The sequence below is a fragment of the Castor canadensis genome, chromosome 14 (assembly GCF_047511655.1).
Source record: "Castor canadensis chromosome 14, mCasCan1.hap1v2, whole genome shotgun sequence".
NCBI lineage: Eukaryota > Metazoa > Chordata > Mammalia > Rodentia > Castoridae > Castor > Castor canadensis.
In genome coordinates, this window is record NC_133399.1 from 1,998,002 (window position 1) to 2,022,604 (window position 24,603).

Here is a 24,603-nt window from a genome sequence, read left to right on the forward strand (position 1 = left end):
ACTGTTCTTTCATTTCTAAAATATGGTTTTGAAACCTGAGGCAGTGTGTAGGTTCAACTTCCAGCTGTCCACTCTCGCAACTTGGAAAGCAGTGGACAACAGCAGCTCTTTCCGAAGTTCACCCTCGGAGCCTCAGCAGAGGATGAAGTCTTCCTTCCTCATCCCCACTGTCTCTCCACCTTTTTTTAGGTACTCTCCCACCCTTTCTTTTTTACATGGCTTCTCCAGGGACCATTTCCCCAATTGCTGAACCTCTGCCCAACACCCACCTTCAATTTTGGTGAGTTTGCCCCTCCATTCGGGTGCCTCTTCAGCCCTACCCTGGACATACTACTGTGGGCCATGACAAAGTTCTAGCAGGGGGAGAGACTCCCTCCATATACCAACTGGGTAGATTCACCTGCTATTTTCTGGGGACACCTAAAAAATATCTATGCACATGCACAGATAGGGTAGGAGTTGGCAGTGGTGATGCTTCTGATACCTGATACATCTATCCTTCTGTTGAGTCTGAATACCTAAGGCAGATGAGTGAGTTGCCCACCCCCCATGGACAGAACCATGAGCCCTGCACCTAGAGAAGGAGTTATAAACCTGCATTCTTGCACCCTGAGGAGGAGATCCAGGGTCTCACAAATCTGCCCTGGGGCTGATATGCAAAAGGCTGTCAAGGTTGTTCTCCTCCCCCCCCCCCCCCCATAAGGGGCAAACAGACAAGCTCATCTAAGAGAGCTCACATGCAAAGACATGGCCAATAAAAAAAAACCCACCTAACCAATACCTTTACCCAGAGTTAAAGTGTCCATAAAAAGCCCAAACCTTCATCTGAGCAGGGAGTTACCGGCTTCTGGTCTCCACTACACTTCTCTATCTGTAGCATTTCCTTTCTCTCTAATAAATCCTACTTCATATACCGGCTTTGGCTCTTCATTCGGCGCCTCACAAGCCAGTTTCCTGGCCTGTGAAGGCAAGGACCCTCAACCCCAACCTGCAACAACTTGACACGGCAGATAACATTTGGTGATGCATGATGTGACATTTCCTCTGAACCAAGGTCAGTATAGGTTGTGCCAAACTGGAAAAGGCTGCCTAGGAAGTGACTGTGATTACCCAGCACTCCGGGCACTCCGGTGGAGTCTACTTTCCAGGAGAGCCCCCCACCACGGTCTAGCTACTGTGGACCTCTCAGGATGACCCTCTGTCTCTCTCTGTCTGTCTGTCTCTCTCTGGTTAAGGAGGGTTTCTTCCTTGGGAATCTGAGGGAAATCTCCAAGCCCTATACAGCTGTAAGGCAGGAAACCTGAGGGAACTCAGGTGCTGGCTGCAGATTTATACTGGACTGCCAACACTACCTGGGCAGATCCAGACTTCAGTGCACCAAGTGTTTTTTTTTTTTCCTCAAACTCTCTCTCTTTCAAGATCTGACCTGCTTAAAATGAGGTGCAAAAACAGATGGTAGAAAGGAAAGTTTCTCTTAAAGGTATAAAAGATGTTCTGGCCAGGGTACTCCTTGGTGTCACCAGAGGCTAGAGATGCAACTTCCTGACCTGACCTGAGGCTCCAAAGGCATCTAAGTGTCAGATCCCTCCATCCATGTCTGAGGTAAACAGACAACCAAATCTCTTATGCTTCCTTCATGGTTTCTGTGGCCCAAGAATGGAGGTCACACATTGCTTTCAGTGTTCCATTACTGCTGTTAGGCAGGATCCACCTGGACAGCTGTGGTTACCAATAATCTCTCATGCACTGAGCCTGGAAACACTTTTCCCCAGTTCTCAGCCTCTCCTTCCTCTTTCCCAAGCAGTTCAGGATAAATGGCCTCCCCCTTTTGTTCTAAACAGCAGTGAGCTTCCTAGAGCGAGTTTGGAAAATACACATGTTCTGCTCCCTCCCTGCTCCTGCCTTTTCCTTTATCTCTGTCTGCCTTCCCTCCCTGGGCTTACTGGGACCCTGGCCTCTCATGGGAAAAACACACAAACAAACTTGTACCATGGTACCTTATAACTTTCTTAAGTTATTCCCATGACTAGTTTGTCAGGCTTCTCAGTCCAAGGCAACTTTAAATCAGCTGCTAGGCACTGGCGGGGGCAGAAGTACTTACAAAAAAAAACTATGGCTGCCACCCTCATGCCCTAACTCCGCCCCCTCAAGGGGAGAAAGGAAAACAAACAGGCACACTAATGCACGGCGATGCCAGCCCCTGGGCACAGCAGAAACACCTGCATAGTTAAAAAAAATAATCCATAGAGAGGGCCCAACATACACTCAAAGCCACCCGCCACACAAGGCAGGCACTGGGACCTGCTGCCACTCCTCCTAAAAGGGATGAGAGAAAAAATAAATGCAGGCAGGCATGCATACACAGGAAGGGGAAAAGGCGACGGGCCACAGGATGGGGTCGCTCATCCCAGGCATGGAAGGTGGCAGCAGCATATTGCTCAAGCCCACTCCCAGCCCCACATTACACCTTGGGCCTGATTGACCCAGCCCTTTTAAGCTAATTGTTATCTCAAGGTTATAGTCTCAGAAACAGCAAAATGGGCATTACTATGGTCTCTAAACTTCTCATTTAAAATTTCCTATGCTTTTGGCCTCAGCATAAAAACTTTCTTTCCCTCCAGACATTAGCACTAGTCATCCCTTATGGTACTGTTATTGCTCCAGGATGTGCTCTAAATGCGCTTCTCTAACTTCACAGATGATATATTCCTTTGTTTAAATTGTAGGCTTTATTAAAGAGACTGCCTGCTGTTAGTTAAAGGCAGGATTCTAGAGCTTTTCTCACTGTGTCGGTCAGGTGACCTAACCCAACCAGTTCACATTCCTCAATCCTGGTCCCAGATGTGGGGAAAGTCATGAGACAGTGTCACCTGGTTTCATTAGTGAGGTCATTCCCAGTCAGGATGCTGATGAAAAGGGATGGAACCTGCCCATTTCAGTCTTCTGACCTCAGCATCCAAGCAGTCCTTGCTGGACTGTCTACTGAAACATTGGAAGGACCTTGACCCTATTCTTAAAAAAACAAACAAACAAAAAAAACTCCCAAAACCCCCCTCATCTTTCTTTGTACAGAGGCTTGGCCTCAGTATCCCTTCACAGGGTTCCTTAAATTACAATACGATACTCCAATTAGATCGTTTCTGTAAAAGGGAAAAAAAGTGCATCAAGGTACCCTACATACAACTCCTTCATCTCTGAGACCACCCAGAATGGCTCCACAATCGATATTTAGATATTCAAACACAGGCCATTCTTTGTAAGCCACAGGATAAACATGGGGAAGGAGTACCAGAAAAGCCCCTTATGAATGACAAGGCCACAACCCCTACTGCTCCATCCTCTGCCCTACCTGCTAAGCCACCCCAATACTCAGAACCTCCTAATGGGTGCTTCCCCCTTCAATAGGGAATGGTAGGAAGAGGGTGAATCAATGTCTCCTTCCAGCTATCAGATCATAGGGAGATTAAAAAGGGTCTGGGCAACTATACTGATGCCCCAGGCCAATACAGCCATGCCTTTATCTCTGTGATCCAAACCTTTGAATTGGCATGGAAGGATATTATGCTTCTACTAGACCAAACTCTTTCCTCATTAGACGAACAACGGGTTCTGGCCCAAGTCACTCAGGTTGGAAATGATTACCATTTACAGTGGGCCCCAATACCTGTGGTGCCTGAAAATGAGGAGATAAATGTGCCCATACCCACAGGGGCACAAGCAGAACAAAATGATGAGTGACGTCAATGCCACTTCATCCATCTGGTAATAGAAGGGCTAAAAAGAGCCAAAGTCAAACTTCTAAACTATTCCCAGGTGACTATAGTACAACAAGGCCTTGAAGAAAATGCCCTTACCATTCTACAGTGTCTTAAAGATGCTATCATAAAGCATACCACAGTGGACCCAGAATCACGGGTGGGAAAGGTTCTCAAAGATGAATTAATAGCACAGTCAGCCCCAGATATTCATAAAAAACAAAGTCTGTGGCTGAAGGAGAGAAATCATTGGACCAGTTAATGCATCTAGCCATGTCTGTATACTATAACTGGGACATTACTTTAAAAAAAAAAAAAGACAAGAAACACCATGATCTCATTGCCGCTCTCAGAGAGGGCCCAACCTGACTGGGGCTTGCATCCTGAGTTTGCTACCATTGTGGACAGGAGGAGCACTTCCGCAGAGAATGCACAAAAGGGGGACAACCCGGGAGACAGCCCGCCCCCTTCCAGAACCCTGCCCTCTCTGCAAGGGTAACCACTGGAGGTCTAAATGCCCCATCTCCAGATGGAAGGTGTGGTGCCACCTCCTATGGATTGATGGGTCCTGGGCCCTCCTATGCAGGCTCCACTTAACATCGATGTTGAAGAGCCTTGGGTAGCCATAATGGTAGAGAAGGGGAAGGTCATTTTCCTGCTAGACAGTGGAGCCTGTTTCTCTGTCTTACCTTTCTCTCCCAGTCCCCAGTCCAATGACAAGGTTATTGTTCAGGGCATATCTGGCAGGCCCCTAGAATGCTATTTTACCTGGCCTCTGGCCTGCTCTTGGGGAGACCTCTTCTTCTGTCATACTTTCCTCATAGTTACTGAATCTCCAGTGCTCCTGCTGGGACAGGATATCTCAACTAAAAGCTCAAATTTTCCTCCCCCCAGGTGACTGTCTCTGCTGCTCCCTCCTTCAGGACCAAATAGATCCCACAGGGTGGACTGATGGGATAGCTATAGGGCAAGCTAAAACATCCCTCCCTATTCAAATAAAACTCAAAACTCCCTCACAGTTTCCACACCAAAAACAGTATCCCCTCAAGTCTGAGGGAAGACAAGGCCTCTTACCTATCATAAATTCCTTTATAAAACAAGGGCTGCTAATTAGTTGCTCCAGCCCCTATAATACTCCTTTCTGTCCACAAGGGGCCAAACAATTGGAGATTGGTTCAAGACCTCTGGCTCATTAATGTAACAGTCATTCCCCTCCACCCAATTGTTCCCAATCACTACTCTGTTAGCTCAAATAACCTCAGCAGCCCAATATTACTCTGTACTAGATTTAAAGGATGCTTTCTTTTGTGTTCCTAAATCTTAAGTTTTCAATGTCCAAGAGTGCACTCAAAATTAATGTAATTGTTTTGTGTTTCATTGTGTAAGTTTTGTGTATGTGTATGATATGATTAATTTATTAGAGACAAAAATCTAATAGCTATGATATCAGTCTTATTAAAAATTAAGACTGACTCAAAACACTATTCCTAAAATTGACTCTTCAGCTATCAATCTACTCAAAAAGAGTCCTAAAAGAATGAAATGGGACACTCCTCAATCTGCCCCTAAAAGTTTTTTTTAAGAAAAGTAACTACTAATGAATGTACTTGTGGCCACTTATTGTTAATTCTTACATGGTCTTGAGTTCTTAAATCTATGCATGCTTAAACTGACATTTATGGCATGCCTAATTTAAAACTTTCTACATATGTACATATGTAGACATCTTTAGGATGATTATTATAAAATTAATGTAAAGAAATGCAAGGCTTCTGTTCTATCCCCCACCTCTTCTGCTGCCACTTTTAAGAAAAATCAATTTTTTAAAAAGTTACATCAATCAGTTCTAACTAAATTATAGGCATTATTTTATGGACAGTAACTTTAGTCTCTTTCATTTCATCATAAGTAATTTAATTTAAGTTCTATAATTAGATCTATTAACAATTGGTGTAAATTTAGAATTCTTATAAAAGTTATTTTAAAATATAAGTTACAAAATAAATGAGTAGAAAGACTATAGGTAGATGTTGAGTGTATTTTTTTGGGGGGGGATGTTTAAAGGAAATAACAAATGCTTTTTAATGAGAAAGGATTTTGTAAAATGTTTCTCTTAAACATTGTTCCAAATATGGAGAGGAGGGATAAGGACAAACGATTAAAGGGTTGAGAATAGTATATAAAGGTTCTGGGTAAATCTTTAAAATGTATAATAAAAGCTTCAGTGTGTAATAAAGTTAAAATTGACTATAAGAGTTGCCCAAAAGATTTTTTAGGGTCATGTCAAGCTCTGAGTAACATCTGCAAAAACCTGTTATAGGGAAAGATTTTATCAAAGAAATTACTTGTGTTTTCTATTAGTCTTGTCAAGCTTTAAGTACTACTAAGTCAGAGTTCATTTATGTATTTCCTCATTTGTCTTAAATGACCACCTTATAACTGTGTTGTGTCTATACTTTATCTAAATATGGTACAAATGTTTAAAAAGTTAAAAATGTCAATTTATGTAAAATGATGAGCTAAAGCTCTCTTTTATCCAAAAATGTTACATTTAACCTGCATCCTGACAGTCAGCTCCTGTTTGACTTCGAAGATCCCACAAGCCCTTCACAGCAACTAACTTGGACAGTTGTGCCACAAGGGTTTAGGGACAGCCCCCATCCTTTTTGGACAGGCCCTAACCAAAGACTTATTAGATTGGCACCACCCAGAGGCCACCCTTCTTCAATATGTTGATGACCTACTTCTGTGCAGAGCCACAGAGCCCCTTATCTGCAGGGCAACTGAGTCCCTTTTGAAAAGGCTTAATTATGCCTCCCAGAGGTCACCTACCATGGCGTGGTCTTAAAGGGACAGACTCGCTCCCTGAGTCATGAATGAATCGACCCAATCCTCCATTTTCCACTTCCCCAGACCATAAAGCAGCTTAGAGCTTTCTTGGGAGTTACAGGATCTTGCAGGATCTGAATCCCTAAATATGCAGCCCTTGCAAGGCCCCTATACCAGCTCCTAAAAGATGCTCAGCAAGGCTCTCAGTCCCCTTTAGAATGGGATCCTGAAAACACAAAGGCTTCTCAGGCCCTCAAACTGTCACTCCAAACTGCCCTGGCATTGAGCTTGCCTAACCAAGACTGTTTTCAACTGTATGTCTATAAAAAGGGGGGAGAGCCTTAGGAGTACTGACCCAGTCTGAGAGCCAATTCTACAGCCAGCTAAGCAAAGAAGTAGACACTGTGTCTAAAAGGTGGCCTGGGTGCCTAAGGGCCCTGGCAGCAACCTGCCTCTTGATCCCAGAGGCCCAAAAATTAACTCTTGGATGGCCCTTAACCATATATACGCCACATGATCTAGGGGTCTTCTAGCAGCTAAAGCAGGACTATGGTTATCAGACAACAGGCTACTTAAGTATCAATCCCAATTGTTAGACTGTCCAGATGTGAGCCTTTGGGTGTGCTGTGCCTTAAATCTGGCATCGCTCCTCCCAACTGAGGGGGAGCCACTCATGCATTCCTGTGAAGAAGTACTAGCCATATGTTATTCAGTTAGGCCCGACCTCCTTGACCAGCCACTCCTGGACCCTGACCTTGTCTTCATGGACAGAAGTTCATTCCTCTGGGAGGGAAATAGATGAGCAGGGGTGGCTGTGGTCTCTCTCACTGAAACCCTATGGGCTGAACCTCTGCCTCCTTCCACTAGTGCCCAACTGGCTGAGCTGATGGTTCTCACTAAGGCATTACAACAATCTGAGGGAAAAACTGCCAACATCTATACAGAGTCTAAATATGCTCTCCTGATCCTGCATGCTCATGCTGCCCTTTGGAAAGAGCAAGGATTGTTAACTAATGAAGGATCTCCTATCAAACATTCCAAGGAAATGTTCCACCTCTTAAAAAGCAGCTTTACTTCCAAAACAAATAGCAGTAATTCACTGCCCTGGACATCAGAGGTCAGAGGATCAGGTTGCTAAGGGAAACCAGAGAGCTGATATGGCAGCAAAGGAGGCCACTAGGAGACCTTGTGTTCAGGCCCCTGTCTTGTGGGAACAATCCCTCCTCCCTTCTGAATGCCTCTTGTACTCACCTGTCAAAGATTCACAGGTCTCAGAGAGAGGTTAAGGCTTAGATCATAGAGGATGGTGGATAACTCCTGAGGGCAAATTATTTCTCTCACAGAGTAGTCAATGGAAGGTCCTAAAAACCCTACATCAGACCTATCACTTGGGGGTCCATAAGACACTGTCTTTGGCAGGGAGACTATTTGAGGGAATAAAACTCGGAGATGCTCTCCAGGATATGATTAGAGGATGTGAAATCTGTCAGTGTAACAACCCTCATACACTGCTCTGCCTATCCCTGGAACTCAGAGGCAGGGGACATATCCAGGGAGGACTGGCAGCTTGACTTCACCCTCCTACCAGGGGTCCCAACCTTTAGATTTTTCCTGGTTCTGGTGTATACTTTACTGGATGGGTTGAAGCAGTCCCCTGCTCCTCTGAAAAGGCCTGAGAAGTAATTTAGGTGCTAATTAGTGAGATTAACCCTAGATTCTGACTCCCTCAGACTCTCCAAAGTGAAAATGGGCTGCCCTTCCAAGCCAAAGTCACTCAAGGAGTCTCTAAGGCTTTGGGAGTCAAATATCATCTCCACTGTGCCTGGAGACCCCAATCCTCAGGGAAGCTTGAGCAAGCCAATGGATTACTCAAGAGACACCTGTCTAAGTTGGCTCAGAAAACTCACCTTCCCTGGCAAAACTTACTACCTCTAGCCTTAATCCAACTCAGAAACCTCCCAAATAAAATGGGCCTTACTCCCTTTGAGGCCTTGTATGGAAGACTCTTTCCCCAAAAAGATTTCATTTTAGACCCTGAAGTAACAAACCTGGTCTCTCATATCACACACCTAGCCAGGTTTCAGCAGGTTCTCTCTGAAGTAGGGAGGGAGGAGACTCAAGGCCTCTGCCCAGCTGCCTGTGGTCCTTATCAAACTTCCCCATAACTTCCAAGGTCTCTCTGAGCCCCCTTGGGAAGGGCCACACCTGGTCTTGTTATCTACCCCCACAGGAATTCAGGTTGCTGGGTTAGACTTCTGGATTCATATCTCCCGAGCCAAACGCTGGACACCAGAGCCTGATGCACTCACCCCGGAGCCACACCCTGCTCCACCAGCCTGCTCCTGTGAGCCAGTGGAAGACCTCAAATATCTTTTCAAAAGAATCACCTCGAACTCGTAAACTATGCCTTCACTTCATCCCTTTTCATGGGCTGTTTTTATTCTTGTCCCTTTCCTTCTGAGTGTTGGCTTGTGGGCAACTTTTGCCCCTGAATGGGTATGGCCCCAAGGAGTAGCCTTGAGTGATGGGCATCTCATCCTGTGTACCCTGCTCTTTGTGCTCTCCTTCCTCTTATAGTCTGTGCTCTGGCTGCGGGTCCCCCTCCCTGCCCTCATGACTGCAGTTACTATAATGATGCACCGGTTGTTCCTACAGCAACCTTCACTGTTTAAAAGATGACAGGCATTAGGCACAGGTTTTGCTGGCATGTATGGTTCCACCAAATGCCTAGGAAGAGCAGGCCAATGGGTTTGTTGGGCACAGGAGGGACAGAGAAAAAAAATCAAAAACCAAAGAAAGTATAAAAACAAAAGTTGAAATACTTACTGACATGTCACAGTAAACTATGTGTGGCAGAGACATCCACTTCTCACTCCCCCTCCCAGAAAAAATTACAACCCCCACAGCCTCAGCCACACATGGATCTAAATTCCCAGCTGTTCAGGTTACTCAACTCTGCCCATCATCTTTTAAACTCTACAAACCCCTCTTTAGCTGAGGATTGTTGGCTTTGTCTCTCTCCAAGCCTTCCGCAGGTATTGGCAACCCCATGGACTCACTTGAGGTCTCACTAGGTAATAAACTAAACCCTCCCTTAACAAAAGCTAATATTACCCATATAAAAGTATCCCTTCCTTCCCCTCAGTGCCTCCAAAGCTGTATTACAGGGGTCAATTACACTGGAGAAAATTTCCAAAAACTTTTGCATCAATATCACGCAGTCAACAAATAATGCTGTGTTTATTTTCTCCTGGAACTTATTTTGTTTGTGGAATTGCAGCCTACACTTGCCTACCTCCTGGCTGGAAGGGAACCTGTACTAAGGCTCTCTTAACCCCACAGCTGATACTGTCCTTGGTAACCAATCCCTTCCTATTCCTCTAGAGGCATACACTCAGTCAAAAAGAGCAATCCAAATCATTCCCCTACTGATAGCTATGGGGATCACAGCTGGAATACGTACTGGCACTGGGGGCATTTCTTTGTTAATCTATATCAAAAGCTGTCAACAGAATTTAATAATGACATAGAACAGGTCACTCAGTCCATAGAGGCTTTACAAAACCAGGTAGATTCACTTGTGTCAATAGTGCTCCAAAACAGGCATGCACTTGACCTATTAACTGTTGAAAAGGGTGGAATGTGCTTTTTCCTAAATGAGGAATGTTGCTTTTATGCTACCAAATCTGGGGTGGTCAGAGACATGGCCCGACAGTTAAAAGGACGTGTTACAAGAAAGGAGACAAGAACTACCCAATTCATGGTCCTTTTGGGACAACATGTGGAGCTGGTCTCCTTGGGCACTACCCCTGGCTGGTCCTTTTTTTATGCGCCTTCTGATACTCGTATTTGGCCTTGTATAATAAGATTAATATCTCAACAGGTCCAGCAGATCAAACTCCAGCTTTTAGTCAAGGAGTACTCACCTCTGCCTGTACATGAGCCCTCCAACCTATTCTATCAGGGGCCCCTAGAGACTACATCGGTCAATCCAAGAGAAGTTCCACCTTCCCCACACCCCATCTCTCCAACAGCAGTTGGTTGCTTGTCTCAGAGGGGGAACTTGTTGGGTCTGGATACCTAAGGCAGATGAGTAAGTAGCCCATTCCCCACAGACAGCCCCATGAGCTCTGCACCCTGAGGAGGAGATACAGGGTCCCACAAATCTGCCACAGGGCTGATAAACAAAATGCTGTCAAGGTTGTTCCCCACCCCACCTCAATAAGAGGCAAACAGACCAGCTCATCTTAGAGAGCCCACAGGCAAATACATGGCCAATAAAAAGAAAAAAAAAAAAAACCCACCTAACTGATACCCTAACCCAGAGTTAAAGCATCCATAAAAAGCCCTGGCCTTCACCTGAGCAGGGAGTTACCAGCTTCTGGTCTCCACTACACTTCTCTAGGTGTAGGCTTTCCTTTCTCTCTAATAAATCCTACTTTATATGCTGGCTTTGCTTCATCATTCAGCCACCTCATGAGCCAGTTCCCTAGATTGTGAAGGCAAGGACCCTTGATCCCAGGCCACAACACCTCGACACTGGCAGGTAACATTACCAAGTAGGGCCATGCAAGGACCTACCCACCACCTCTCAATCTCAGTCTATGTCCCACAGGAATTGTCCCAGTATTGGACATTAAGTCCCATGGAAATTGTCTCAATTTGGATCCTTGGACCCACTGGAACTATCTTGATTTCTGACCCTCTATTTCCAATCCACAAAATGGCTCAAAATCATCCAAGGCCCTAAGGGGCCGTCCACTGGCATGTCTCATTCAAAGCCTTCAGGCTCTGGAGTTCACAAAGAGCATTAAACCCAAATGGCTAATTTTATATTGTAAGATGATTTGTTCCCTATATAACTTAGACAATAATAACCATTGGCCCAAACAGGCCACTGTCTATTTCCAAATTCATCACAATCTCACAAACTTCAAATGATGTGGGACATGGTCTGAGGTTTCCCTATATCCAGTTCTGTTCATCTATGCTCCAGTGTCTCCCTTTCTCTGTTCTTAACAAAAATCCTCCCACCTCCCCGTTTTTCTGTCTTCCATTGAAAACCGCCTTCTCTGACTTTCGCACATCCTTACGTCATCCTTTCCTCTTTCCTCATCTCACAAGATTAAAAAAAGTGTTTAACTTTGAAACTCTCCTCTCTAAATCTTTCTCAGCCATGATGGAGATTAATTTTATCTCCACCCCTCCCACTCTACAGCCTCCTCCTGTGTCTTTTCCCAGACTGGCCATCTGTGTGAGGACAACAGAAAGAAATGCCAAGGAGAAATAGAAAGAAAATCCTGGTCAAGTCACTCTGTCATTTCTCTGGCCTCATGAGTGACTGACATGGTCCCAGCACTGCAACATGGAATCAATTGCAAATCTAAATGACATGTGGCTGATGATGGGAGCTACTTTTCTGTCCTGACCTCCTGGTCTTCCACCTAAAACAAAGCCTCTAAATGTGACTAAACACATTAACAGTTTTTCTCCTTTAACTCTTGCTTTGGAGAAGGGCTGATTTACCACTGCAAATATGTCTAGACCAGGAGAGGGAACAGGCCATGTGCAGGTTGCTGCAGGTGATGACCCTGGGGTGGTCTGTTCATTCTTTTTATCAAGGCACCATATGGTCTGGATTATGGACCCACACCCTCAGCCTCACTTGCACACAGGCTGGGGTGAACAAAGTCAGAGTTTCAATTCTATGTCTAAAAATGCCCCGTGTATTTGAATTTAAAATCTCAGTTTCCTAGGTTATGGCATTTGCTGACAAGCAAAACGACAACCTTCCTGAGTTCTGCTATGGATTCAATAAAGGCATTGGGACTTTTTTTTACCAGGCCCCTTACCTAAGATTAACTCTTCAGGAGTTAATTCATTTTACCTTTTCCATGCTTCCTAGCACCAGTTTCAATGGAGATGTAATCCTTTTTACCACAACTGTCTGCCCCTTTTTCAGCCTGTTATACAAATTCTAATTTAAAAGTTTTTACTATGAAATAAGGAGGTGGATTTGTGCATCCTATATCCTTTGTCCTTGCAAGTATATGGGATGCCAACCCTAGACAAGACTAGGATCCCTAAATTTACTTTAAAGGTTTGCCTACTAACAAAGCTACTGTAGCCCAAGGTAAACTACTATTAGAGATTATTAAAAACATCCTGAAGTTGTAAATGTAAAGCCTTCAATATCTTTGAGTGCATTCAGAATTAATGTAATTGTTTTGTGTGCCATTGGGTGAATTTTCGTATGTTTGTTGTATGATTAACCTATTAGATACAAAAATCAGATAGTTATGGCAACAGTCTTATTGGAGACTGAGATTGACTCAAAACACTTTTCCTAGAATTGATTCTTGCTTTAGCTATCAAACTGCCCAAAATGAGTCCTAAAAGAACAGCTTGGGACACATCTCAGTTTGCTCCTACAAATTTAAAAATAACTGATCATTGTACTTGTGGCCACTTAGTTAATTTTTCCATGTTCTTTAGCTGTATGTGTGGTTAAATTGACATTTATGGCATGCCGAATTTAAAACTTTCCTGCATATGTATGTGTTTGTACATCTTTAGGATGATTCCTATTATAGGGTTAATGCCAAGAAATGAAAGCCTTCTGTTCTCCTCTCTCCCCCACCTCTTCTGCTGCCACTTGTAAGAAAAACCAGTTTTTCAAAGTTTTATGTCAATTAGGTCTAAGTAAAATACTGGCAATATTTTGTGGACACTAACCTCAATCTGTTTCATTTGTCATGAGTGTAATTTACATTCAGTTCTTTTATAGTTAGATCCATTAAAAACTGTCTTTAACTTATTATGGATAAAACAGTTTAAATTGCCTTTCTTCATGGGTCTGCATAGTAAAAACATAAAGATAATTGGAAAAAAGAGTTTTATTTAAATTTAAAATGCTTATAAAAGTCATTTTAAAAATACAAGTTACAAAGCCAAAAAGCAAGAAGTTGAAAGGATATAGAAAGGTGTTGAGCATGTATTCTGGGGGAAATTTGAAGGAAAAAGCCAGTAAAGTTGACTGTAATCTAAGAGTTGCCTAAATGCTTTTCCAGGGTCATGTTAAACTAAACTTGATTCTCTATGTCCCTAAAATAACAATGCTGTCTGAATATTGTTCTGCCCTGAGTAAGATCTGTAAACAATGGTTATACAGAAAGGTGTTTTCAGTGTAAATACTTGTGTTTCCTGTTGATCTTGTGAAGCTTTTAAACACTACTAAATCAGAGATCATTTAAGTATTTGCTCAGGTGAAGGTCCTTTAATTGACCACCTCATATCTCTGTACTGTGTCTAGACTTTATCTAAACATTGCAGAAACATTTGCAAAGTTAAAAGTGTCAGTTAATCTGAAAGGACCAGCTAAATCTCTCTTTTATCCAATAGTATAACACTTCAATTTAGGCTTATAAAATGGTTATTGAAACTTTTGACAGTTGTGCTGTTTGTAATCGGTAACACTGAGAAAAATTCTGCCTTTTGCGCAATGGTGCTCTTTCAAGACTGGCATATATTTGTCTTAGCCAAAGAAGCATTACTGTGTATATATAAAATGTACTTGTGTATTAGAAAATAAGGCTATTTGGCATCACAGGCATTGTCCCCCTAAGAGATCCAAAATTAATGATAGTAGACTTTTGCAAACTTGTATTCATATTTTCCTAATAGTAAAAAGGAACATTTAGTGCTGTTGTTTTAATGCTGTCAATCACAATTATTTTCCTAAAAATGATGTCTGCAATGGAAATAACTAAATGTTCTCACAATTGCCAAACTACTTTTCAGTACTTTAACTGTGGCTCTTCTAAGTCTTCTCAATTGCAGTCTGGGTCCATCTTTGGAGCACTTGCAATTAAACCCCTAAAAGGATTCTATCAAGTACCTCTTTTTCAGTGGACTTAGCTGACTCCATAGGTGAACACCCTCCAGATAACAATTCTGGAACCTCTCCCAGAACAGGGACTGAGATGGTGACCAATCATGTCACATCATGGTTGGAACCTTGTGCTAAGCATGCCTTTGTCCCCTGCCCCCAGTTCTTTTGTGTACTTGAACATACAGCCAGTGTCTGTACCAAATTCCCTTGGTTTTTCCTTCTCATGCTGATTGCCATTGGCCCATATGCATTTCACTGTATGTGTCACTTTATCTCTCAAAGCCTACATTCCTTCACCAAGGTTGCCTCCCAAAACCTAGTACAAAGAATGCTGTTTTTATGTCAATGCTGCTTTATTTCAACCACACCATGATCATTCATGATGCCACTAAGAGACTTCAGGAACATGCTGCCAATGTTCAACAACAAACAATGCACACCTGGGAACAGTGCTGTTCCTGGGCTAAGTGGATACCATGCATCTTCAGTCAGCTGGGACTCCTTATTTTTTCTCATTGAGACCTTGTCTCTTCAAACGCTTTTTCACTTTATTTCCCTGAGGCTCCAGGCTTTTGTCCACAATAAACCTTGTGCTGGCATTAGAGCCATCTCCCTGCCTATCCATTCTGCACAATTCTTTCATTTCTACCTCATCCAATTTCCAATTTTCTACCATTGTTTTCTTTGCCTAATTTAAGTTCATTGCTTCTATCTTTTTTTTTCTATCATCATTAGAGAACTCTGGTTAACAATTTACACAATTCAGACACTGATGACTTATTCTGTGAATTTTATATACTGTTTTTTTTCTCTTCAGGCTGCATAATATTAATCATTTCTGTTCATGCTGATTCTTGGTCTTCCTTCTCCAGTTCACAAAGGAATACCTATAGTGATGATTTCATTGAACTTGTTTCACATACATCTTCATTTTGTTGGTTTTTTGTTGTTGTTGTTTTGTTTTTTTGCTGTATCCAGGGCTTGAACTCAGGATCTACACATTGAGCCACTCCACTAGCCCTTTTTAAGTTAGATATTTTAGAGATAGTGTCTTATGAACTGTTTGCCCCAGATGACTTTAAACTGTGACCCTCCTGATCTCTGCCTCATGAGTACCTATGATTACTGGCATGAACCACCAGTGCCAGGCACATATTCATAATGTCTATATAATCCTTTTGATAATTGGTAACTCTATAGATATTATCTTCTTCATTCATTGGTTTCACATTTTCCTGTTTGTATGTCATAGTTTCCTACAACCTTTTGATTCTACCTTAGACATTTTCCAGAAGATCTTTGTAAAATGAGTCCATGGCCTGAGATTTTTCACAAATTGATGTTCTGCATTGAAGAGCCACATGTCTCTGTATCTCCACATTTCCTTTTATTTCTTATCATTGTTTGTGGAATGCGCAGGTCAATCTTAGTGATACATGTGTTAGGTGTGAACTGAGTTCTTGTTCAAAATCAAAGAATGACTGGCTCAACAGTGAGCAGGTGCAAACCCACAGTTATTTATTAATGAAAGAAAGGGTAAAGACTCTACAAGGGAAGGACTGGAGGAAAGTGATCCAGGATATAGCAGGTGGACTGGTTAAGGGTATTTATACTACTTTTTGGGCAAGTTGAGGGGTTGAAACTCCAGGAGTCTTTCTGTCAGGTGGATGTTTGCATGGGTCTTCTTGACAGGTGGATTTTGAAAAACTCTTACATGGGTTTGGTAAGAAAGATTTGGCACTAAGGACATCCTTTTGAGGCCACTCCCTCCTACCTTTCTGTATCTGATTATTAAAGATGCATGTTGCCATGCCAACCCTTGGGTGATTTTTCAAGGTGTCCCTTCTCTATTCTCTGTTGTCTCTAAACGTTGTCTGTTTTGTGCAGAAAAGCCTAGCCTTTTCTGGCTAACATTGATGTGTGCTTCAGTCCCCACCCTACATATCTCAGGCTAACTCCTGAATCACATGTGATTCTCTTTATATAGTGCTGAGGTAGTGATATTAGAGTTTATTTGCCACTTCCCCTTGAAGTTTTGGTTGTAGAAATTTCCACAGTGATGACTTTGGGAAGTAGATTTTTCTCCCAGACAGAACTTGTGCAAAAATTTAAAATTTCAAAATGTATAATCATCCCCACCAAACAACCAGTGTCAAAAGTTGGAAGGATTCTTTGAATGTCACTGGGACATCCTGGTAGGGTTTTTATAGGTGAAACTAGTAAATTTGTAGATTCTGCTAAAGCCAGCCCTATGGAGATTTTGGCTTTCAAACTTGACTACTCTGACCTTTGTTCTTACAGATTTCTGGTGAAGGAAGTTAATGCTTCTCTGGAGTGCCTCTCTTACCTTCAGTTTTGACACAATGCATTGTCCATTCATCATAATTCTTGGAGTCTGGAAGTGTTGATTTTAAGTTTCTTATCTTTTTTCTTCTGTGTTTGGGGCTGTCTCCCTCTGTGTCCTTCTATGGAGAAATCTGAAGAAGTATGTGATTCAATCTTGGTCATAATGAACATGTAATCCCCTCACTGCCCCTTCCCTTCATGGACAATGTGGAGAGCAGCCTATCAAAGGCTATGAGCAGCCCAGAGTCAGCCTCACCACACCTTTGAGTATTTGTATAATTTGTGCTTCCCTACCAGTGGCCCAAATGGGAAATTTCCTCTATCACCTTCATATCTCATCAGTCTACCACCACATGGTGCTCTGCCCTTTATGTTATTTGAGGCCTTTTCCCTATGGCTAGACCAGCACTCACTAGATCAGCAACTGACCCTTGCTGGGAGTTCCCAGAGATAGAAAAATGCAGGGCCCTTTCAGTGCTAAGGTTCCAGACTCAGGAGCTTATCAAAATGGCCTCCCACCACTGCACCTTGAGAAAACCTAGCAGAAGAGAGAAGTTTCCTAGTGCCAGCCTGTTATGCAGAGTGTGTGTGTGTTTAGACTCTATGCTGAGAGCAGTGTTCATTGTGGTTCTTGAGTTTCTTGCTTCCTTCATTTCAACCCATCCCTGTGTTATACACTCAGGCTTTCTTTCTCTCCAAGAGCACACTATGTATATATTGTGATGTTCATATATTTGTATTTTCTGTTCCTAGCTACTCAGGATGCAGAGATCATGCGAATTGTGGTTCAAAGCCAGCCTAGGCAAATAGTTTGTGAGACCCTATCTTGAAAAAAACCATCACAAAAAAGGGCTGGTGGAGTGGCTCAAGGTGTAGGCAATGAATTCAAGTCCAAATACCAAAAAAAAAAAAAAAAAATCAGTAAATAAATAAGAACAGGGAGACTACAAATTATGTCAATATCAAACAGTGACTTCAAATCCAAAATGATGACTAGATATATGATGATATTTCAGATGGCATAGAAAAACTATCAAGAAAGTTGAATCAATAATGACAAGCAGTCAATGCAACCATGTTGCTGGAAACATGGTAAGCCAGAAATATTATCAAAAATGGTGAAAGTTGTTTCAAGATATTCTGAATCATGGACAAGTATAAAGCAGATACCTAGACATACTGTAATTAGAAAGGCTTGCTTTATATATTTATATATTTATTTATTTATATATTCTATTAAACCTCATATAGTATACCCTACCCTTGACCATTAACAGAAGCCCTTTTTGCCTTACTACTGGTAAGTAATCTAGTAATATTATTTCACTCTCCCTCAATAACTCCTGTCTTTAGATTTAGTAAACAATGAACTAAAAACATATGAGTGGGTACAAGGTGCTGTGTAAGAATGAACATGTCAAGACCAGTACATATCTACAATCAAAAAGGATTATGATATGGCAGTTTTATTTATCATCCAATTTTTTTGAAAGTATATACATATTTTCAATTAATTGGACCCAATTAATTGAAACTCCAGAGGTGAGTTAAAGTGAAGGGTTAAGGAATGGAAACTGTAGTGCATTAAGAGGATGAATGTCTGTGATTGGTCAACTCCTTCCTAGTCCATTATTGGGGACTACACCATCCTAGTCTATGGGTGGGGAGAAGACTCACAGAACTCTCCAAATTAAAAAAATTGGACGAACTCATAACTTAGCATTTACAGAGCAGGGGCTCAACTTCTTGAACCACATCTGCAGTCTATTTTATCTGATTCTTCTGGAGGTTGGGTCCATACGTGAAACAACTAAATTACTTTTTTTGGCAAGGTATTTTTATTTTCTTGGATGCTAATGATTAGGTTGAAACATGAGGTTTGAGAAATCCCTGGACATCTGCTTTACTCCAGCTTCCAGAGTTTGACCATCAGCCCAACATCAACTACCTGTGTCCTAGCCTACCTGAGTCTCCCCTCCTTAACAGACATGATGCATTTTCCCCAAGTCATATTGAGTCTAGAATTCTCTGAGCAAGCCTCTTGTCCCATTTTCAGGAGGAGTAAGCAAGAAGGTCACAGTGAGTATGAAAAGAGGAAGGCGCTGGGTACAGAGGGCAAGGACAAGTTCTGCTGAATGTAATTATCTGACAAAGTAAAATATACCTCCAACAAAGGAAGCCTGATTGGCAAGGGCTGCTGGAGTCTGTCATTTTCATCTCACCAGTTAAGCACCTCATCCCTCTTCACCTTCCCATCACTCAAGGGCTTGGGGGTGGGCCCTGTTTCCATTGGCCAATCAGAGTCGCTGTTCAATCGTCTGCACCTCCCGTCCAATGAGGAGCGACGGTGTTAGGCGATTCACGTTGCCTTCCTCATTATCGCCATATTTGCCATACGCCTGCTGGAGGGACATTGCTCAGGCTACACAGCTCAGGCAGCTGTGTGAAATCTTCTGACTGCAGGACCATAGGGACGTCACCTGGTCGCGTCAGAAGCGGGAAATGGTGAGAGGGGGCTGGGCATCTGCAGTGCGGGTGGAGGGAATTTTGGATCCAGAAGCTGCCGTGGTTTGGGGTCCTGTCCCTTCCGGAGTCTGCGCCCTGGTCTCGTGGTCGGGGCCTTAGGTCCGCTGCAGCCTGGAGGGTGCTAGTGAGCCTAAAGCCTTGCACCCTGTCCTAAACATAGCATACCTGTGTCAGCCTGAAGCTTCGTATTTTTTGTCACTTGTAGCATCCCTTTGTCCACCTGTCTTCCTCACTTAAGTCACAATGACGTGCACTTTAGATGTCACTTTAGACATAATCATCTCATGATGCTTTTTGTGTGACCGTTCTTTCATACCTGCATACAAGATATCTTCCTAAATTGAACCCATTGAAGTTGAGAAAAGAAAAGACCTTTGATCTGACAGATCGTAAAATATTTCTATGCCAAGAAAACCATGAGGCCGTCGATTTTGGCTGTCTGAGGATGAAAGAGAGCAGGGTACTGGGAGGACATAGAAGAGAGGGTTTGCAGATTGATAGGGTTAATTGAAGACAGGGCTTTATACCTGGGGGCCTGAAAGGATAAGAAACATTTCCAATCAATAATGCAATTGCAGTTCTACCAGAGGTGAGAGCTTGATCAAATATAAGGAGGCGTGCTGAGTATGGAGAGAAGACATCCTCAAAATATGAGCTAGAGATGCCCCACAAAGGGCCTGCCAACCCACACAGGATGTTTAGTCTTTGAGCAGGACCAGATGGGCAAAACACTGAGGCATCTTGTCGGGTGAAATTGAAAGTGGTGTCTTTCACTCCATGCCCCTGATGTCCTTGAAGCTCCATTCTGGGCTTGGTATGGACATGAGGAGATGGGGGAGGGAATTTATCTCTGTTTTCAATAATATGTTTCCTCAGCTCAGCAGAAATCTGGAGGAAACCTTTGACGTTTTTTGTTATTTTTATTTTAATTTGTCTTCTAGTTTCATTTACTTATTTTTCTTGCTCCATTTTTTTATGATTCTGCAATTTGAATTCAGGGCTTCATTCTTAGGAGACAGGTGTTGTACCAATTCAGTGACTTTCAGCCTGACTGCATATTTGTAATCTTTTTTTTTTTAAATCTTTTTCACATCATTAACCTTTTTTGCTGTCTTCAATCTTATTCTTTTTCATCTATAACATCCCCATTTATTTATTATTTCATTGTTCTTATTATTTTTAATTTCACTGTCTATTGTACTTTTTATTTTTCTGGTACTGGTGTTTCGACTCAGACCCTGCACCTTGAGCCACTGTACCAGCCATTTCTTGTGATGGACTTTTTTTTTGAGATATGGTCTTCTGAGCTACTTCCCCAGGCTATCTGTAAACTGCAGCCCTCTGATTTCTGCCTCCTGAGTACCTAGGATTACATGTGTGAGCCATTGGTCCACAGCTGTATTGTACATTTTTGCACAATATATTGCTACTGTATTGTTTTTTTTTAATAGCATTTTTTTTGGTGCATGCTTTAGTTTTTTTTTTTTTTTTTTTTGGCAGCTGTGTGGTTTGAACTCAGGGGTACTCTTCCATGTGAACCACTCTGTCAGATCTCTTTTTTAAAGGGTTTTTTCAACAAGCATCACCCAAACTATTTGCCCTGGGATAATTTCAAACTTTAATCATTCTGACTCTGTCTCCTGAGTATCTAAGATGAGAGGCTTTTTTCACTGATGTCCAGGTGCCAAAAACTTTTAAGAGATGCCAAGGCCCTTTCAATTGAAAATATGCTCAGATTCTTCACTTTAGACTGAGCCACCACCCCAATGCAGAGGACCACTCTTATCACTCATTTGCCTTTGGCCATCACATACTGCTCTAATCTTTCCATTCCAACAGGTTCCCAAGGGTTCAAAAGTCTTTGCCAGGTTCCAGTGGCTTGCACATGTAACCCTAGCTACTCAGAAGGCAGAGATCAGGAGAAGTGTAGTCAAATAAAGTGTCAACCCTACTCAAAAATAGCCTAATGGAAAAAGGGCTAGCAGAATGGCTCAAATGGTAGAGCATCTGTCCAATAAGCATGACACCTGATTTCCAACCCTAATACTTTCCCCCCTTGAAAAAATGTCTTGAAGCCTAAAGCACAGCCTTCTCTCTGCCCTGTTCCCTGCTGCTCTACTTTGTACCAAAGATAACAGGGCCCCTTGTGATACCTTCCTTCACTTATAGTAAAGTTTCTGGATGCATCCATGTGATCTGCCTGGTTTCTTCCCCATAGGACATGAAGATTCTGGGTGTTTTTATCAGTAACCTCATGGGATGACAACAGCAGGTCTTTCCTCCTGGTCCAGTAAGTCCTCAACTGACCTGGTGTGGGAACAACTCTTTCTCTGAGATCATAGGTTGTGCCCTTGGGAGAATGAATGTGGAATTCTCTCAGTGTATTTCTGGCCTCATTGCCTGGTGGAAAAAGCAGGGTCTGCTTGGAAAAGTGGGTTTTGCTTTACTGTCATGAACCCCCAAGCTGGGGAGTGTAGGAACCAGGGAGGAGGCCTCATCAGCTGAGAGCTGTGTGTAGAACCTGTTATGTTTGCCTGACACTGCCATGTGGGAGACACTTCTCATGTTATTTAGATCCCAGTTGAAGGCTCCAAACCAGTAACCAGTGAGAAGTGTTGGAGGGCGGAATCTGTGATAAATTATAAATCAGAGACTTGTACAGGGAGGACACGCTGCTTAACACAGGAAATGCCTTTTTGGCTCTGCAGTTTTGTGGATCACATTGAAAGCAGTTCTTCGTGACTTTGTCTCCTGTTCTGACCTGTGCATGGCACGAGGTTAGTGGGTAGAACTCAAGTTACCACAGAAACCTCTAATGGTTAGTTTGTGACCAGCGTCCCCAGTCCTGGGAGGATGAGGAGGATCCTACACATCCAGGTCTCCACTCCTCAGCTCTGGGATCTGTGTCTTGAGTTCCTGTTGGTGCCACTTTACATTCTTTCTTCTCTGCCCTGGTGCGGGTGGGGACCTGGCAGATGCCCAACCCTGGTGTCTTGTCCTCTACATTGGCGTGAAGTGGCCAAAGCTGAGAGCCCCCTCAGGGCAATTCTGCACCTGAGCCCTGTGACTTCTCAGCAGGCAGTGGACAGGAGGCCATGGCTTCCTGTCCTGGAGGAGCTGTGGTCCTTGTGGGTCCCTGCTTTCTCCAGTACCCTCAGGGAACAGCTGACTGCCCCAAGTATTCTAAATGATTGGAAGCAGGGTGTCAAATCCAGGGTCAGGGCTCAAGCCCAGTGTTTCCTTGGCCTGTAATCAAACCCTGAATTTATAGCTATCTTCACATTGTCCAACTCATTGGAAAGGCTGCGCACATGTCTTTGGGGTTCATGGAAATGGGAGAATTTGGGAAGGTGTTGAGAGTTTGTGGTTTTTTTCCCTGTCTGACTTAAATGCTGGTGTTTCTGGTCTGTATCTTGACAGCATGTTCAAAAATTAAATACAGATGCTGGCAAGACCTGAGCTTATTGTAGGAGGGATTTAAGGAGCAACTGGAAAGTCTACAGGTGTCTCAAGTGTGAAGTAGAGTAGAGCTGTGCTTTCTAGGGTGCAGCAATCAGTGTTAGAAATGAGATGGAAGAGGAGCGGTAAAATAGGCTCCAAAACCCTCTCCTGTACCAGAGATTCTTTCTCCTAAGGTGAGACTATTTGAGGTGACAATAAAGGATGGGTTGGTGTGATCAGGTCAGGCCTGGAGAAAGAAGACAATTTCATTAGGAAATTTTGCTTAATAAGTGTTCTGTTTCAGCTCTTTGAGTAAGCTAATGAATTTGATACTGAATGTGGAAAAATAGAAAGTGCTTCCTAGTAGTCCTTTTTATAAAAACGGACATTTCTTAACTTCATAGGTGTGTAATTGTTTGTAGTATTTCTGTATTGTGTTTTTAATGTCCATGTGATTAATGGAGAGACATCACTTTTGTTAGTTATATCAATAATTTTTTGTTGCCTTCTCTGGTAGTTTGACTTACAGAATTTTATTTAATAATACTGATGATCTTTTCAAAGAACCAGCTTTTCATTTTGTTGATTATATCTCTAGATTTCTTGTTTGTAATTTCATTATGTCTTTTATAGTGGATATTAGCCTGAGCTTCACTGAATATCATCTTGATCTTGTCTGTGTGGCATTATTAAGTCAAAAGCTAGAACTTGGGGTTGATTTCTTTCTTTCTGTTGTATGCATTTATTGCTTTACACTTATCCTTAAGAGCTTATACATATCAGAAATGATGCTAGCATATATTTTTATAGCAAGAGAGAGGCTAAAGCAGGTAGGAATGGAAGTTTGTTTTCAAGCTATAACATATGACAGAACTCTGTTTCTAAAACAAAAAGAAACACACACAAAGACCACACCCATTGTAACTTATCCTTCATGCACTATTAATAAAAAATATTTAAAAAATAAAAATACAAAACAGAAGAACCCCACCCACATCACCAAAAATATGTTCATTCATTTCCATGCACTTTGAAAAACTTAATGTCCTCTCGCTTCCCTTTGATACATCTGTCATTTAACATTTTATAATTTAATTAAGTCTGTGGAGGATTTCCAACTGTTTTTCTGCTATTGATTTGAAGTCCTATTGCAGTTTGACTTGAAATCATCCCTTATGTGATTTCAGTTCCTTTAGGTTAGTGTATTTTGGGTGGGAACATGGTCTTGGATCTGATGTGGGGAATATGGCATGTCATCTTGAAGGATGTGTACTCTGGGATAAAATATTCTGCATTATCACAACCACAAGATGTGTGAAAAGAACAAACTTTACTAAAAGAATGCATGAACAAATAAAAATTAGGAAAGAAATAAGCATTAATAAGACAGTTAACATTTAGATGAATCAGGGAGAAAGAAAATATCTGGGCCTGGTGTCACTTGCCTCTTAATTCAGGTCTAGGGTGATTGAGATAGGTGACTCATGAGTTTGAGGGTGATCCAGGTAATAGAGTGAATTTGAAAACAGCTCTGGATATATAGCAAGACTCCGCCCCTAAGCTGGAAAAAAAAAAAAGCTTGTTTGTGAAACTCATGTTAGCTACATTCAGAGTTCAATTTCTAGAACAAACGGTTGGAATGCAATATCATATAAGAATTTTGTAAAGAATTTTGATCATGTTGCTTTAGTAGTGTCAAATGCCATTGATGTGGACTTGTATTTTCTGTGTAAATGTTCAATTGTGATAGTCAAAACATGAAGTAAAAATTAGCAGAATACTAAGAGACTAGAATCCTCAGCAATGATTACACAT

General features: G+C 42.3%; 1 pseudogene; it reads left to right on the top strand.

The window, feature by feature from the left end:
* Positions 1-5,736: 5,736 nt before the first annotated feature.
* Positions 5,737-24,603, top strand: part of LOC109697191 (uncharacterized) — a 32,200-nt pseudogene continuing 13,333 nt past the window's right edge.